The sequence below is a fragment of the Psittacula echo genome (assembly GCF_963264785.1).
Source record: "Psittacula echo genome assembly, chromosome: 2".
Classification (NCBI taxonomy): domain Eukaryota; kingdom Metazoa; phylum Chordata; class Aves; order Psittaciformes; family Psittacidae; genus Psittacula; species Psittacula echo.
Window position 1 is genome coordinate 158,404,903 of NC_137737.1, and position 15,658 is coordinate 158,420,560.

A 15,658-nucleotide genomic window follows, 5' to 3' on the forward strand; every position below is an offset into this window, starting at 1 on the left:
GTGCCTCACCACCCTTATGATGAGGGTTGTTTCTGACAGCTGCTAATCTAATCTCCTATGAGCATTCTTTCATGTTTCCTATTAGACCTGACTGGAGTGGAGTGGGAATCACACCTCTTAACTTCAGGAATCACATTCATCAAAAAGGAAGAGAATAGTTAATAGCTGCCACAAGGAATGTGGGACTCCCAAGCAGGAATAAGAAGTTGGCTTTCAGCACTCGTAAGTGCTGAGATCCACATCTGGGATCCACAAGCCATGAAAGCTTTTGAGGAATAGGAAAGAATCCAGAAAAATGCAGTAACTGAAAGACTGAGGTAAAACAAAGCCACACATCCATCCGCCTGGGGAAGACGTTGAGAGATTTGAGCTCTGGAAGTTGTATCATCCACCCTTGTCAAAGAGAAATCGAGGTCTCTGATGGCTTCAGGACATAGTTGTTTGGGGAATATGACTTTGTTAATGGGACATGTAAAGGATAAATAAAATCCCATGGTAGGATCCACGAGATGGACAAATTCATTTTGGAAACCCAGTGTGCATTTTGAGCCCTGAAGGGAATTGCCATTGGAGTAGCAGGATGCAGGCTGCGGTCAGCAACCACATCATTTAAAGCTGCAATTCCTCCCTCTACCTCTTCTTGTCTCTGAGATAAAGCAGTTCAAGTGAAACCTGATTTTGGGGGGGAAATTCACTGGCTGGTGATCAGTTTATGTGACCACAGCAGTTCCTTCTGCTTTCATCACTTATGATATCATGATTGAATCCAGTCACTGATAAAAGCTACGTAGGTGCTTCCATTTGTTTGCTCCCCTTGCAATGTGCTTGCGTAGTATGACATCTGTTGGCTGGGTGCACAACGCAGTGTTCTTGCTATTAGAAAGTAAAATTAAGGGAGGGAGCAAACCAGACCTTCCCAGGCTGTATTTGCCTCACACTGATGCATGTTTTTCATCCCATAAATTTGTTATGGCTCCAGCTCCCAAGCTTGAGTGAACATTCATCTTCCTTCCTTTACATATATACCCAAGCAAAGCTGAGCTGTGGGCTGGCAGTAAAGAAATGAGACTCACATTATTGGCTTTGCATTAGGTTTGTTTATAAAAGACAAGGCATATTAATCATAGATATCTACAGTGGGAGAAGCAATGCAGGAAATGTATTCATTACCAAAAGCAGGATGTCAAGCAGACTTGGAGGTGCTATGGATTGATGCACTGGCTTCTCTCTCATAAAGCAAGCTAAACAAGATTTTGCTCTAACCCAGACAGAAAACATTAACCCTGTCCACTGCAGGGTCCCAGCAAGCATTGGGCAGAGAAGAGATTCAGAGCAGCCCTGCAGAGAAGGACTTGGGGGTGTTGGTCGATGAGAAAATGAACATGAGCCGGCTGCAGTGTGCGCTCGCAGCCCAGAAAGCAACCGTATCCTGGGCTGCATCAAGAGGAGCGTGACCAGCAGGTCGAAGGAGGTGATCCTGCCCCTCTACTCTGCTCTCGGGAGACCTCACTTGGAGCATTGTGTGCAGTTCTGGTGTCCTCAACATAAAAAGGACATGGAACTGTTGGAACAAGTCCAGAGGAGGCCACAAGGATGATCAGGGGCTGGAGCACCTCCTGTATGAAGACAGGCTGAGAAAGTTGGGGTTGTTCAGCCTGGAGAAGAGAAGGCTGCGTGGAGACCTCAGAGCAGCTTCCAGTGTCTGAAGGGGGCCTACAAGGATGCTGGGGAGGGACTCTTCATCAGGGACTGCACTGACAGGACAAGGGGTAACGGGTTCAAACTGAAACAGGGGAAGTTTAGATTGGATCTAAGGAAGAAATTCTTTACTGAGAGGGTGGTGAGGCACTGGAATGGGTTGCCCAGGGAGGTTGTGAATGCTCCATCCTTGGCGGTGTTCAAGGCCAGGTTGGAAGAGGCCTTAGGTGACATGGTTTAGTGTGAGGTGTCCCTGCCCATGGCAGGGGGGTTGGAAGTGGATGATCTTAAGGTCCTTTCCAACCCTAACTCTTCTATGATTCTATGATTATAAACCAAGCTTTTTGCCTTTGAGTTGCCAAGTGGTTGAGACTTTGCACTGGGGTTTAAACAAGGAGTAGCTCCAAAACACGGTCCCTACTACGCTCATAGAGAACATGCCTTGCCCATGCGAATGGGGTAACCGGCAGCTGAATGGCCAGGCTGGTGCGTCCATTTGCATCGCTTCTGGTTGCTTCAAATCTGAGAGCTAATTCTGCCTTAATTCCATACAGAGTCAGTGAAGTCCACAGGGAAATAACTGCAGAGTGGCAGGAAAATCTGTCCTTAAGGTGGAAATTTTTCTTAAAATCAGAAGTAAGGAAACACTATCCTATTCTGCATACAAATGCTCAGGCAAAATTAACGGGGCAAAATATTTCCATACGGACCCACAATTACGAATTCACTGCTATTAAAATACAGCACAACTTGTGCCATTACAAACTGGAACAAAGAAACGGACTCTGACCCAAGGAACTTTGGTTTTCAACAACATCAGCCACTGGAGGCAAGTTCACTTTCTAAGAGCTTCCAAAGAGCTATGTAGGAAATCTGTATATATATAGTCACAAAGAAGAAATGTGACCAAAAGCCTTTAGAGGCTATCACCTACTTGCACAGACACCTTTTAGACTATGCCATCAAATATCGGTTAAAGGAAATGGCATGTAGTCACAGCTGCAATGTTAAAATACGACATGAATGCTCCATCCCTGGCAACGTTCAAGGCCAGGTTGGACAGAGTCTTGGGTGACATGGTCTAGTGTGTGATGCCAATGGCAGGGAGTTGGAACTGGATGATCTTAACGTCCTTTCCAACCATAACTATTCTATGATTCTATGCTTTCAAAAGGCTGCTGTGCTACCATGTGGTAGTGTGGCATGGTATACCATAAACACTGGTTATCTGTTTAGCATTGCATGACTGACAAAAGCAGGACTGACAAAATCCCAGGGGAATCTGAGCTCTTTATTGGTTTATGTGTTTGTAGACATTCAGTGACCCTGGAGTTACGAGACAACTCTATCTATTGATAGGGAAAATAACACACAAAGATGGCTGCATAGAAGTGATCTTTGGAAGTCAGCTACAGGGTATTTTTGCAATGTTAAGGGGAATGCCCCAGGCAGACAAAGCAATGTCCAGAGGCAGGGGATTCAGAACAGATCAAGACACCTAGGCTACTTCAAACAGGAGACAAAAAAGCACTTTTAGAATGGAAAATGAACCACCCATCATAGAAGTAGCAGAGATCTCCGTATTTGTCTCTTTGCCTAGTAATAGTTAAATGGCACAAGAAGCTGACTGTGGCTCTCCATGGTTGGCAGATGCCACTAAGAAATGGTTTTGGTGGAAAACAAAGGTGATGCAGAATGCATGAACAATGGACTTTCTCTTCCAGACAAAACCTGTGCACAGTCTAAAGTAAAATCAGTGACTGTGAGTATGCAAATATCTACCTCTATCTACCTATCTATCTTGCTATCTCTCTATCTTTCTCTACCTATCTCAGATCAGCCAGAATCTTGACCTTGTTATCCCTCTGAAAAGAGCCTGGCTCTGTCCTCTCTGTATCCTGCCTTCAAGTATTTACTTACATTGATAAGATATCCCCTCCATCTTCTCCTTTCCACACTAAAAAGCCTCAGGTCTCCAGCCTCTCCTCATAGGAAAGATGCTCCAGACCCTTAATCATCTTTGTGGTCCCTCACTGCACTCTCTCCAGTACGTCCATGTCTCTCTTGGACTGAGGAGCGCAGAACTGGACACAGGACTCCAGGTATGGACTCACCAGGACCAAGCAGAGAGGAAGGATCACCAATCTTGACCTTTGCCTAATGTGGCCAAGGATATTACCACTTGCCACCTTTGCTGCAAGGGCACATTACTGCCTCATGTTCAACTTGGTGTCCACCAGGACCACCAGGTACTTTGGTATCAAGCTGATTTGCAACTGCATGGCCCTCAGCATATACTGGTGCATGGGGTTGTTCCTTCCCCAGTGCAGGGTTTGGCTCTTCTTGTTGAAGTTGTTGAGGCACTGGAATGGGTTGCCCAGGGAGGTTGTGAATGCTCCATCCTTGGCAGTGCTCCAAGGCCAGGTTGGATGAGGCCTTAGGTGACATGGTTTAGTGTGAGGTGTCCCTGCCCATGGCAGGGGGGTTGGAAGTGGATGATCTTAAGGTCCTTTCCAACCCTAACTATTCTATGATTCTATGATCAAGTTCATGAGGTTGCTGTGAGCCCATCTCAACCACCTTCACTTTCTGTTCACCTAGATAAAAAGGATAGAATTCATTCTCCATCTACCCAGTTCATTGTCTGACCAGGACACATCAAAGTTTGACTTCTCATATACAGCAGCAATGCCATAGATGTCTCCTTAGATGCCGTAACATGTAACCTGAATCTATACCAGTGCACTGCCCCTATCCAAGCTGAGGTGGGAGTGATGCTTCAGTCCTCAATGTGACTCCTCAATCATCCTCTGGTCTCAGCCACCAGCAGTCAAGTATCTTCTTGACCCACAGACACAACATCAGAGCACACATGTCCTGACAACCATCTCAGCAGGCTCAGCCAAAGAGGAGTGTGGTAGAACACCCAGAAGAATGAGTCATTCCCCTTCTCCTTTACACCCCATACAGTCAGCAGCAGCTGCAGCCCAATTCATCTCAATCGTTTACAGGTGTCGTCAGGAACAACTGGCAGAAAAAAACTCCCAAAAATACGCATTTTTTTTCTTCTTGTTTTCTTTTTGATGTTTTTTTACTGCTCTTAAAATCTTGTTCAGCAACAGTTGCCCACTGAAAGCAGGAATTAACGGAAACGAAGGGAAATGAGAGCCACTGGAGGAAAAACAAACACAATCAGCTCCAGCTGCAGCTCAATTAAAACAACAGCTCCGAGAAAAATCCTCATTCACAATTTACTCACAGAAATCCACTTTCTTACATTCTCCTCAGGCTTCCCAAGCTGCAGAAGCACACCACGCTTTAAGGCTCCTTTACAAAGTAATTTAAGGCCTTCCATGCTATAAAGGCAAATGGCAGCTTCTTCATCGGCCACTCTTGAAAACAACTAAACCTGAGTTTCGTGACCAGCAGGTTGAAGGAGGTGATCCTGCCCCTCTACTCTGCTCTCGGGAGACCTCACTTGGAGCATTGTGTGCAGTTCTGGTGTCCTCAACATAAAAAGGACATGGAACTGTTGGAACAAGTCCAGAGGAGGCCACGAGGATGATCAGGGGCTGGAGCACCTCCTGTATGGAGACAGGCTGAGAAAGTTGGGGCTGTTGAGCCTGGAGAAGAGAAGCTGCGTGGAGACCTCAGAGCAGCTTCCAGTGTCTGAAGGGGGACTATAGGGATGCTGGGGAGGGACTCTTCATCAGGGACTGTAGTGACAGGACAAGAGGTAACGGGTTCAAACTGAAACAGGGGAAGTTTAGATTGGATCTAAGGAAGAAATTCTTTACTGTGAGGGTGGTGAGGCACTGGAATGGGTTGCCCAGGGAGGTTGTGAATGCTCCATCCTTGGCGGTGTTCAAGGCCAGGTTGGACAGAGCCTTGGGTGCCATGGTTTAGTGTGAGGTGTCCCTGCCCATGGCAGGGGGATTGAAACTGAATGATCTTAAGGTCCTTTCCAACCCAAACCATTCTATGATTGTATGAGTTACTGCTATTCAGGCGTTCCCAGGGCTTCCTGCATCCTCCTCTTTGTGCTTTCCTTCAGGAGTGTGCACTCACTATGTTTTCTTATCCACTTGATTTATCTGAGATGGAGAAGATGCTTTCAATTTGCACCAGAAATATCCTATGAGCCCAGTATGGCCACAGTAAATCTCACTATGCTCAGCTGGTGACAAATGTCCCAGGAACACGGTTAAGGTTTAGAAACGTTTCTTTCAGACTCTAACATTCAAGCATTCGTCCTTCCACTGCTCTTTCCAAGAGAGATGGATGTGATCTCCATGTATTTGTCCCATTCTAGGAGAAGTCAGCTTATTTCCAAGCATTAGTGCAAATGAGCCATGCAAGCAACAGGCATGAGAACTCTCAAACTGGAGAAGGGTTCAAGCACAATATTGCTCCTTCTCATTTTAAACCCAGGTGTGACTAAACAGTGTCCTGCAAAAGCTCCTTATATCATCCTCTGTGGGAGACTAACTGATCCAGTGTGACTGAAGATGAGTGTTGGATTCTTTCCTTGCAGCTTTCAAGGTTTTTTTTGTAAAGCAGAAACTCAGAAGGAACATGGATGTAAACCAAGTTCCTCCACGTATTTCTCAAACGTAAGTAGGGCTAGAACATACCACATCTTTCAATTAAAATATATAGATGCATATATATGTATATATATAAATCTTCTCTTAAGTTATAAAGGATAGATAGATAATACAGAAAGGAAAAGACAGAAATCATCTCGTCTAAAATCTCCCTGTGACTGAAATATCTGTCAAGGCTCACAATACGATTTGTGGGTTTGGGAAAGGGGGAATGTCACTAAACAACTGACAAGCTCATAGAATACAGCCTGGGAAAACCAAGACTAACTGACATTTCAGAGGTGTTATCTATCTATCATGCCTCCATTTCCAGTGTCTGGACACTGGGTACTACTCTGCATACTTTCAGCGTATGGTGCTGTGATTTCCCCGTCAAGCCCAGCTGTACTGACATTGCTTTCCTTCTACTGCTCATAGGTAGTAATGAATGAGATTCTGTTCCTATATTTTTAGCAGAGAAAAGCAAAACCTCTAGTCCATTTACAGTGGTAAGTGAATAAAGGATGTATAAAAGATGAAAACAAGACATCCACTGCATAATCAGTGTAATTACCATTATTTGGAACCTCAGTTATAAAAACATATTTGTGCTATTTTCAATGCCTGAAAACCACTGAAGCCTGAACACTGCTCTTGCTCCAAACTCATTCCCTTACTGGAATTGCCTATATGCTGAATTACGTATTTCTTTCATGACTGAATAGAATTACCTCACTTACAGAGCAGGATGTGGAAACAAACATTGTGTGTGGTTTCCTTACGTATGAATCTCAAGTTCAGTAGGGAACGGTGTTGAGGAGCGCAGTCACACACTGACTCTGTGTATGTGCCAATGAAGAGTACCTTCCTCATGGTGGCCTAGAAAAATATACCACCTTGCTCTAAACATTTTCCTTTACAAATACAGCTTCTGTCTCTCCTCCTCATCCTTCTTCAATGCATATCCATTGCCACATTTAACATCCTCTTGAAGTATCTGCTTCAATCTCTCGTGAACGGCTCCACAGGTCAAGCATACGGCTGATGCCCTGCATCACATGCTAGCAAAGATCCTTGAGGAATATGCTGCAACTAAATGGACCATGGGAATATCTCTGTCCTCAGACCAGCTCCAAGCCTTGAACTAATGGTTCCCTACAAATTCATTTCTCACCAGCAGCCCGCAGCTATTCTGGGAGAGCTGTTTTGTCTTCCTCATTGACATTGCAGAGTGTAGCTGTCAGGCTATGGGGAATCCATCACCAATGAATATTTAATCCTTTACTAAACCCTCTCCCTGGTGTAATCAGCAGCTTCTGTTGATGAGGTTCTTCCTTAGGATACACAGGAATAAGAAGTAACCACTAGATCTTGGATCACCTGCACATATCTAAGAGTGCCCTGGGCATGAGCCTCTTGAGCATTTTTGTGCTGAGAAACGTGCTCTTGCAAAATTCATTACAGGGAAACAGAAAACAAAACCATAAATATTTTAGATTTGCTCCAGAGCTCATTGGGAATCATGAATTAAATCTTGGAAAGTTTCTGAGGGGAAAAAAAACCCAACAAAACAATATAGAGGAAGACACTGCTCAGCCCTAAATCAGAGCACTCTGTCCTGCTCAGACCTCTACATCACTTCATTCTTTATTTCTAACTTAATCTTCCTTTGCTCAGGGTCTGAGATCCACTATTGTCTTCTGACAAATTCAGGAATACTCCTTCCTTTTCTACTTTAAAAAACCCCATAGGCTAATGAGGACATGCTGGGCAGAAAGCTCCACAAGGCTGCTTAAAGGCATTTCTCTGACTACAGTCCTGTACCTATTCACAACTACGCTCCATGGGAAAGCAGTTGTGTTGTCTGCCTGAACAGGAAAGTGCTGTGCACACCTTTCGGAGCTCTGTAAATGACAGATAAATATTACTAATACTGAGCAACTTAACAGATGTTTTGTATCTTTAACTTCCCTGTTTCCACGCAGTAAATTGCAAGGCCATAAAAATGATTGGAGCGAAGAGAAGTTTTAAAGAGACGCCATTGATTAATATTTCAACACGAAGAGCTCAGCACATCTTAGCAAAACATCTTCCTGAATTTATTCAGTTGGAATTCCATTTGGTGCTATTAAAAGGTGACCAGCTGACAGCACTGGAGACAAAACTTGTGAGAGGCTTATCTTTGCTAGAGAAATGGTGTGTACCTAATGTGAATCAGCAACCCAAAGCAAAGAGAAAGGTGTGGAAGTTTACAGGTTTTAGACTGTCTAGAAGGCCATAATAAATCCAAAGTTACTCTGTAATCAGTACCCTGAACTCCCAGCTGCTCCTTGTGATAAGACTTTTCTTGGTGATTGAGTGAAGAATTTGCTCCTTTTAATAAGAAAGAAATTAATGAAAGTAAGCACAGAACTAGCGGAGTGGGAACTGGGATTGTTTAGGCTGGAAAAGGCTCAGCAGGCACCTTATTGCTCTGTACAACTAAGTGAAAGGAGGTTGCAGTGAAGTGGGGTCGGTCTCTGATCGCAATGAACAAGCAATAGGACAAGAGGAAACGGCCTCAAGCTGCACCAGGGGAGATTTAGATTGGATATTAGGAATGATTCTCTCCCCAGAGGATGCTCAGGTATTGGAACAGGCTGCCCAGGGCAGTGCTGGAGTCACCATAGAATAGTTAGAATCATAGAATAGTTAGGGTTGGAAAGGACCTTAAGATCATCCGGTTCCAACCCCCCTGCCATGGGCAGGGACACCCCAAACTAAACCATGGCACCCAAGGCCTCATCCAACCTGGCCTTGAACACTGCCAAGGATGGAGCATTCACAACCTCCCTGGGCAACCCATTCCAGTGCCTCACCACCCTCTCAGGAAAGAATTTCTTCCTTAGATCCAATCTAAACTTCCCCTGTTTCAGTTTGAACCCGTTACCCCTTGTCCTGTCACTACAGTCACTGATGAAGAGTCCATCCCCAGCACCCTTGTAGGCCCCCTTCAGACACTGGAAGCTGCTCTGAGGTCTCCACGCAGCTTCTCTTCTCCAGGCTCAACAGCCCCAACTTTCTCAGCCTGTCTCCATACAGGAGGTGCTCCAGCCCCTGATCATCCTTGTGGCCTCCTCTGGACTTGTTCCAACAGTTCCATGTCCTTTTGATATTGAGGACACCAGAGGTATGAGGTGAAAAGAGGCAGAGATCACTGCCTGTCCCACCTTATCCAAGTACCAGTTGAGAGAAGCTGCCCCTGTGCAAACATTTCCAAAGGCTGCACTTGGAAAAGAAAAACACATTTTGGGAACATGAATGAATGAGAACGGGAATTACACGGCTGCCTTGCAAAAATCAGTGGAAAACAATGGAGTGAAAAATAAGTAGAAAGAGAGAAAGAGCAAGCACTGAGCTAATGATCAGGCAAACTTTTCCAGATGTGAAAATCAATTTCATTCTAAAACTTCCCAGCCTTTTCATTTAGAAAGCAATAAAATTCCATTTGTCCCCTGTTCATTTTCGACATAAAATGCCACTAAGCTACTAGCTCTCGGCAACCACACAAAACCTAATAGGTTAGGACTGCTGCCTTAAAATATGTTAAGGTTTTTTAATGAAACCAATTTATATCAGTTTGAGGCAGTGAAAGGGCTGAAGCAACTTAATTTAGTTTCATTTTCCACACGTTTGTGGCCAAAGTTAGGATTCACTCATTTCTAATTCAGCTCTGCTTCCACATGCCAGCCTAAGCCATTTCTGACTGATTTAGCTGGTGATCTTTATTAAATAGCCATGTGTTTGGCTCTATTAAATGGGTCATCTCCTGGTTCCTAGATATCACCTCCTAATTTGTACAGTTTTTATTTGCATGTGTGCTCAATCAGAGAGCAAGGGACTTTATGCGAGTGAGGGGAAAATAACCATAGCCATAAACCTGACTAGGTCCTACCCAACTCTAACTATTCTATGGAATCATAGAATGGTTTGGGTTGGAAAGGACCTGAAGATCCCCCAGTTCCAGTCCCCCTGCCATGGGCAGGGACACCTCACACTAGACCATGTCACCCAAGGCTCTGTCCAACTTGGTCTTGAACGCTACAAGGGATGGAGCATTCACCACTTTGGGCACCCTGTGCCAGTGCCTCAGCACCCTCACAGTAAAGAACTTCTTCCTTATCTCCAACCTGAACCTCCCCTGTTTCAGTTTGTACCCTTGTACTATGATTCTATGATTCTTGTAGTTAGTATGTGTCTGTCTCTCTGGCAATGCATCATCATAATCTGATATTTAAATACGGGGAAAAAAAGAGCAGATTTTCAGGGCCTGACACCATAATAACCGAGTAACTTTTTTTTCTCCTTCCTTTTTTTTGGTCCCTGTCTGGGCACTGTTTCTTTACTTCATCTTTGTCCCAATTTAGATCAGGGTGACGCCACTCAAACAAGCTCTGTAGGAAGAGCATGTATCTTTTATTAGAGTGATAGAAATAGCTGAGGGAAGAGGCAGAAAGCTTACAGGCACATAAGCTGCTCTTCAGACCATTTCAAGGGTCTGTGCTCGTAAAAGAGTCTCTATTTTCATCCAGATATATGGGTCAGCCTAATAAAAGACATGAACTTCACTACAAAGCTGGTATGACTTCTATCTCAAAGCACCACAACCACAACACATGTATAATCAGGTGTGCATAGTTGGCCCATCTGTATCTTGCTCTCTGCTGTAGTAATAATGGCTCATTTAGAAGCTTACTTCAAAATATAGTAACTCAGGGAGCATCAACACTATCAAACCTGGGTTTTGCAAGCCTTCTGTTGTGTGGGTTATTCCACATCTAATTAACTTGCTCTGTACCAATTCTCTTGGTGGAAGTATTAATACTATTTCACCTCTACCTGGGTAAAGCTTGCTCAAAACTTAGTAGAAACATAAACTGGAAGATTTCCATGTTGGCCATTTGGCTAGAAACCAGCCAAATGGTTGTAAATTTATACAGTGCAGACAGGACACATAGATGGCCAAACCCACAAGCGGCACGGTGGAGCATTAGACGTGTGAATGAGCAGTGAAGAACAGGGATTCTTTTATACCTTACTTTTTCACACTGAGACAAAAAGCGTGATGATTATTCTCTTTGCCCCTCTACAAAATGGGAACGCTGTAGTGAACAACTTAAAGTTACAAAGTGTTAAGCGATTCATTCCATACCTGATGGATTCAAGATGCATAAAAGCAACTTGTCTGTAAATCAGATGGAAAGCAGATGAAGGAAAGGTTCAAAGAAAAAGAACCCACTCTGATTTCTAGACATTCAAATCCAAAAGGCAAACTGGTTGGAAATGTAATGGCAGAGAGGCTTTTCCATTGGTCCTCACCCACTGGAAACTGTCTAATTCACAGCTATTAAGGGATCTCTATCCAATGGCTTCTGTGGACCTGTGGTGGGAGTTTCATTTCATATTCAGTGGAAATCAGGCAAGCAAACACCTGTGGTTATTTCTCAAAGAACTGATGTAAGGTAAGGTTGAAGTTCCTTTCACCTCTCTGAGGACATTTACCTTGCCCATATTCCTTAGAGGATTAGCTTGGGACAACATGGTTAGCTGTTAAACAGGTATAGCATCTTGTGTGTGGCACCCTATAACTGAAAAGTATGGGAGTAAGCTTGGTTTTCCCAACACCCCCAAGTATTAGACATAGAATCATAGAATCATAGAATAGTTAGGGTTGGAAAGGACCTTGAGATCATCCAGTTCCAACCCCCCTGCCATAGGCAGGGACACCTCACACTAAACCATGGCACCCAAGGCCTCATCCAACCTGGCCTTGAACACTGACAGGGATGGAGCATTCACAACCTCCCTGGACATGTGAATGAACAGTGAAGATTAGAAGATTCTTTTACACCTTATATTTTTACATTGAGACAAAAAGACTGATGATTATTCTCTTTTCCTTTCTACAAAATGGAAATGCTCTAGCGGACAACAAAATTACTGCTACACAGACTGAACTGTGGTCATGTCAAAGTGTTAAGCAATTCATTCCATACCTGATGGATTCAAGTGCCTGGTCAATGTGTTTAGAAAAACAATGCGTAGTGTATATGGTTCTGTGAAAAACAATGCATAGTGTGTAGGGTTAGACTGATTTCCTATGCAGGAAGTTACTTTTAGTAGTTCTTTCTCATTGCTGTTGCAATCAGAAAAGTACCTATATAATCATTTTACTTTCTTTCTTCATCTAGGCCAAATTCTATCACTGTATACAGCAAAAGTTTCTTTATTCTAAGAGCCAATATTATAAACTTCACCAGAGATTATTTATCAAGCTCTCCGTCCTTTCTCCTTTGTGCATCCTCATCAGTCACAGAGATTATAAATATTAAATGACCGACCATGTTGTTGATATACAAGGCAGAACACTACGATATCCACCTTGCTGTAGCATAGCTTCATCACAGTCTGTCAAGCTAAAACAAGTGAGAAGAAAGCTAAAGCATTTCAGTAAAATCAGAGTCAACATCACCAAGGTTAAGACCATCAGAAAGTGGGAGTTGCTGTAGTGCCATAGGCTGACTGCCAATTTTTGCAGCTGAAAACCCAGACCAAGGGAAAGAAGCTACAGATACAGGAGCAAATATTGCTGTAACTTATAGACTGTAGTGACACTTCATTAAGTATGAAGGGATAGTGGCAAGGATGTAAAATCTAGTGTGAGGTGCCCCTGCCCATGGCAGAGGGGTTGGAATTGGATGATCTTAAGGTCTTCCCAGTCCTAACTGTTCTATGAGTCTATGTACTTGAATTTAACTGAAAAGCTGAAAATTTCAGACTTTTCTCTGAAAATTAAAACTCTCACTTAAAACTATTCCAGTGCCTTCACTTTATGGGTAAAATACAGACTTCAGCTTCAGAACACTGGTTTAGTTTCTCTTCCTGCTCATTTGAGCTTGCTTGTTAGTCTTTCTCCTTACAGTACAGCACTCTCTTCAATTAAAGCTTCATTAAAACAACACTGTCATAATCACCGTATGTTACTTATATATTTTTAAAGCATAACTGTTACCAACTGATCAAAATATAAGTGGGCATTTTATATGTCTATATTATATGGTGAACATACACTATGTATGGTATAGTTAAGTTTTCACTTCTGTCAGCATGGCCCAGAAGGAATCACTGAAGTTATTTCTATATCCTTTTCACAGCTATACCAATCTGTGGTTTCTCAGCTTTGCATATCTGTGTTGCAATTGCTGTATCTTCAAGTTTCAGAAGGGCTCAGGTAAACAGCAGTTGGGAGCAGAAAAGGATGACAAGGATAAAGCCCATCAACTTTCAAAGTGAAAGAATTCCTTTGATGTCAATAATGTCAGGAGGTAGAAGCCTGCTGGTAAACAGGCTTCTGTTCAACTGGGTCTCTTTCAAGCAGCCACCTTAGAATCACGGAATCATAAAATGGTTTGGGTTGGAAAAGACCTGAAGATCAGCCAGTTCCAACCCCCCTGTCATGGGCAGGGACACCTCACACTAAACCATGTCACCCAAGGCTCTGTCCAACCTGGCCTTGAACACTGCCAGGGATGGAGCATTCACAGCTTCCTTGGGCAACCCATTCCAGTGCCTCACCACCCTTACAGTAAAGAATTTCCTCCTTATCTCCAGCCTGAGCATCCCCTGTTTCAGTTTTAAGCCGTTACCCCTTGTCCAATCGCTACAGCTCCTAATGAAGAGTCGCTCCCCAGCATCCTTATAGGCCCCCTTCAGATACTGGAAGGCTGCTATGAGGTATCACAGTATCACAGTATCACAGTATGTTAGAGATTGGAAGGGACCTCAAAAGATCATCTAGTCCAATCCCCCTGCCAGAGCAGGAACACCTAAATAAGGTTACATAGGAATGTGTCCAGGCGGGTTTTGAATGCCTCCAGAGAAGGAGACTCCACAACCTCCCTGGGCAGCCTGTTCCAGTGTTCTGTCACCCTCACTGAGAAGAAGTTTCTTCTCAAGTTTAAGTGGAACCTCTTGTGTTCCAGTTTATACCCATTACCCCTTGTCCTATCATTGTTTGCCACTGAGAAGAGCCTGGCTCCATCCTCATGACACTCCCCCTTTATATATTTATATACACTAATAAGGTCCCCCCGCAGTCTCCTCTTCTCCAAACTATAGAGACCCAGCTCCCTCAGCCTTTCCTCATAAGGGAGATGCTCCACTCCCTTAATCATCTTAGTCGCCCTGCGCTGGACTCTCTCCAGCAGGTCCCTGTCCTTCTTGAACTGAGGGGCCCAGAACTGGACACAATATTCCAGATGCGGTCTCACCAGGGCAGAGTAGAGGGGAAGGAGGACCTCTCTAAGGTCTAACCCTTAGAAGTTTATTATTGCCATCTTAAGATCCTTAGCAACCCAAACCATTCTATAATTCTAAGTGTACCCTTAGTCAGTTTGCAGAAGACTCCAAGTTGTCTGGAAGTGTTGATCTGCTGAAGGATAGGAAGGCTCTACAGGGGGATGTGGACAGGCTGGATCAATGGGCTGAGACCAATTGTATGAGGTTCACCAAGGCTCACTGTTGGGTCCTGTACTTGGGTAACAGCAACCACGGGTAATGGGTGATGATGAATCACCTTTAAAGCTCAAAGGCACACTGTGCTGAATTGGGTATCCAATTAGGATGCAGTAGAATTCTTATCTTCATTTTCCTGTTTCCCCCCAAAAATAACATAAATATTACATTGTTATGAAAATGTCAACTGTATTCACCCTTCAGAAGCCATCTAAAGGCTTTGAAAGCATCTAAAGATGCTTCTAAAGCATCTAAAAGCATCTAAATGCATTTAGATGCATCTAAAGCATCTAAAGACTGTTCAAATGCATTGAACAGTCTGGGTTCAGAAATAGTTAACATCAAAGAAAGGTACTATTTTTCTTTACCTATGAAGGTCATTTAATACAGTCCTGACTGTGTCCTTCTGGTTTTCCAAAGATTCAGTAAATGACACATGAATTATTCTACTAAGGAGCATAGATAAGGATTGTTTTCTTACTACCTGATAACTTGCTGTTGCTTCTATTGAAAACTGGTGTTACGTGCTGTATCTGGAGTCATTGCTGCTATAGGGAAAGATGCATTTTCTTCAAAATGGAAATTTCCAAAGACTTTCGGGGTAGCCAAAAAGAATATATTTATGTGAGGAGACAGACAAAGAGAAAGCAACAAAGCCAGGAGAAATAACAAGTAAATGAAAACTTGGAAAACTAGTCCTTGATTTATCAGCTGCAATTGCATTTAGGCACATGTTATTAGTACTTACTGTTTGTGTCCCAAAGAAATCACTAATGGCTAAATTAACACTTTGTGTATTGTCCTGAAATGTATTACAATGA